A 3,324-nucleotide genomic window follows, 5' to 3' on the forward strand; every position below is an offset into this window, starting at 1 on the left:
GGGAAGATGTGAACAAGTTTGGAACTTCCTAGAGACTTGTTGAATGGTTTTGACAAAAATACTGACAGTGATATGGACAGAGATGAACAAGCTGATGAGGTCTCAGATGGACAGGAGGAACATATTTGGAAATCTGAACTTGCGAGTAATAATTTAGGGTATCAGGGGAAGAAATGTCTAAGCAGTATAATATTCAAGATGTTGCCTGCCTGCTTTTAGCAGTGTATGCTTATATTCAAGAGCAAAGAAATGATTGGGAACTGGAACTCATATTTAAAAGGGAAGCAGAGTTGTAAAAGTTTGGAAAATTTGCAGCCTGGCCATGTGGTAGAAAAGAAAAACCCATTTTCTAAGAAGGAATTCAAGCCAGCTGCAGAAATTTGCATTTGTAAAGAGGAGCCAAATGTTGATAGCCAAGATAATGGGGAAAAGTCCTTGAAGGAATTTCAGAGACTTTTGTGGCAGCCCCTCCCATTACAGGCCTGGAGGCCTAGGAGGAAAAAACAGCTTTGTGGGTCAGGCCCTGGGCCCCACTGCTCTATGCAGCCTCAAAAAATAATGCCTGGCATTGTGGTCGCTCCAGCTCCAGCCTTGGCTAAAAGGGACCAAGTAGCAGCTCAGGCTGTTGCTTCATAGGGTGCAAGCCAAAAGCTTTGGTGGCTTCTATGAGATGTCAAGTCTGAGCGTGCGCAAAGTGTGAGACCTGAGGCTTGGGAGCCTCTATCTAGATTTCAGAGGATGAATGGAAATGCCCGGATGTCCAGGCAGAAGTCTACTATGGGACAGAGCCCTCAGGGAGAACCTCTACTAGAATAGTGCAGAGAGGAAATGTGGGACTGGAGCCCCTACACAGAGTCCCCACTGGGGCACTGCCTAGTGGAGCTGTGAGAAGAGGGCCACCATGCTCCAGATCCTAGAATTGTAGATTTACTGACAGCTTTCACCGTGTGCCTGAAATAGCTGCAGACACCCAATGCCAGCCGGTGGAAGCAGCCAAGGGGGCTCCCAGTGCCTTGGGAGCCCACCCTTGTGTCACTGTGGTCTGGATGTGAGCCATGGAGTCAAAGATTACTTTGGAGCTTTTAGGTTTACTGATTGTCCTGCTGGATTTCAGACTTGCATGGGGCCTGTAGTCCCTTTGTTTGGGTGGATTTTTCCCTTTTGGAATGGGAGTATTTAGCCAATGCCTGTACCCACATTGTATCTTGGAAGTAACTAAATGGTTTTGATTTTACAGGCTTATAGGCAGAAGGGATTTGCCTTGTCTCAAATGAGACTTTGGACTGTGGATTTTGAGTTAATGTTGGAATGAGTTAAGACTTTGGGGGTATGTTGGGAAGGCAGGAATGTATTTTGAAACGTGAGAAGAATGTAAGATTTGGGAGGGGCCAGGGGTGAAATTATGTGTTTTGGATTTGTGTCCCCATTCCAATTTCATGTCAAATTGTAATCATCAATGTTGGAGGAAGAGCCTGTTAGGAGGTGACTGGATCATGGGGGCAGACTTCCCCCTTGCTGTTCTCATGATAGTGAGCGAGTTCTCACAAGATCTGGTTGTTTAAAAGTGTGCAGCACCTCCCACTCCCTCTTCTTCCTTCTCCGTCCATGTAAGATGTGCCTGCTTCCCCTTCACCTTCCACCATGATTGCAAGTTTTCTGAGGCCTACCAAGCTATGCTTCATGTACAACCTGTGGAAATGTAAGTCAATTAAACTTCTATTCTTTATAAATTACCCAGTCACAGGTAATTCTTTATAGTAATCTGAGAATGGACTAATACACCCTGTAACAGAGTTCTGCTGAATTTCACTATGACAATGTAAACAGCTTATCTCCACAGTTTTGGGACAAAGACAGGTGTAGAAGTTATCCTTCTGCTATCACCTGAGACAAATGTATATTGACTGCTCCCTTGACTCTGTATTTACTTTATCTTATGTACAAATGCAATTCTCTGAGCACACTCCTTTCACATGTAAAATGTGGATTCAGTGAATACTAATCAAAACCTTAAAAAGAATGTAACCACCTGCCTCTTTTATCTACCTTCCCCCATTTTTCCCTTTCTTCTTTTCCCTGTTGCCTTCTCTTTCGCCTTTAAATACTGAGGTCCTCAAAACCTCTTTGGAAGAAGCACAATCACAGATGTTCCTGAGGTTTTGTTTCTTTTTCCCAGGTGCATCCTCAACCTTGACAAAATAAGCTTCCAAATTTGATAGAGACTCACCTCAATCTTTTTCTTTGGTTTGCAGCAGATATATAGTGACAAATAGTATAAAATATGAAAACAGACACAGCCATATGGATAAGTTGCAAATTTTTCTTTTTCTATAGTAATAATTTTTATTTATTGAAATGTTTCTTATTAACTTATCAAGTTATCACAGATTCCATTATTCTCTATTCCTCCACTCTTAGGCAATGAACCTGTGGTTAATATTCCCTATAAAGGTCTTTAGATGTAGTGGGAAGGGCAGAGCAGTCCTTGGAGGCAGACCTGAGTCCCAACTGCAACTCTCCCATTCATCAGCTAGGTGACTGTGGGTATATTAGGTTTCTCGTCTACGTTTCAGTTTATTCACATTGTAAGGACTAAAGGAACTATCCAGTGCTACGGGAACATAGCAGAGATTCAAACAATGCTAGAAATCCAAACCCTGCTCACAATGCATGGTATTTGGTATAAAAAGATACTGAATGAATGAATAAAGAATGAGTAAATGAGTGTTGCGCTTAATACAGATGTAACGGTCATACAACTGGGGTGACATTTGGGCATTTTCATATTTGGTCTTCTCATCTACAATATTTCTTTACTTTTATTTCATAATGATCTGCCATTGCAATTTGCCTATGGCTATGGAGTGGATGACGTGGTGTGAGGCCTACATCCTCCTTTCAGTACCAAGATACTGATTCCCTCACATGCTAAGAGTGACATATACCGGTGGCTCATTGCTGAGTCTCCCTCTGGAAATTGTCTTTGACTGCAGAAATGTGCCTTGCCCAGAGTCATGGCCTCTTCCCAAGGAAAGACAGCATCCAATGACTGCTCAATTTAAAGGTTCGAAGTTCTAGCCCTTTTACCTTAAAAAGAGTAACTCTGAAGAAGCATTTCAGCTCCAGAACTCCCAAGGGTATCAGCTGAGGATCATAAAGATAACCAAACAGTGCAGAAAGGGGAAATTCAGACATTTTGAGAATTGTTAGAAACAGAGTTTCACTTGACATTGATATCCAGGGAACTGAAACATCATTGCACTCCCTCCCTCATCCCCTACCTCTAATTAGATTGGAAAATGTAAGAGAGTCAGGCAATAAATG

At 42.4% G+C, this 3,324-nt stretch overlaps 1 protein-coding gene across 4 annotated transcripts in view; it reads right to left on the minus strand.

Moving 5' to 3' along the window:
• CTNNA2 (catenin (cadherin-associated protein), alpha 2) overlaps window positions 1-3,324 on the minus strand; it is a 1,228,212-nt gene that overhangs the window by 1,188,672 nt on the left and 36,216 nt on the right. The gene's annotated exons all lie outside the window — the stretch shown is intronic.

Source organism: Mandrillus leucophaeus, unplaced genomic scaffold (genome assembly GCF_000951045.1).
Source record: "Mandrillus leucophaeus isolate KB7577 unplaced genomic scaffold, Mleu.le_1.0 Scaffold84, whole genome shotgun sequence".
Lineage (NCBI taxonomy): Eukaryota > Metazoa > Chordata > Mammalia > Primates > Cercopithecidae > Mandrillus > Mandrillus leucophaeus.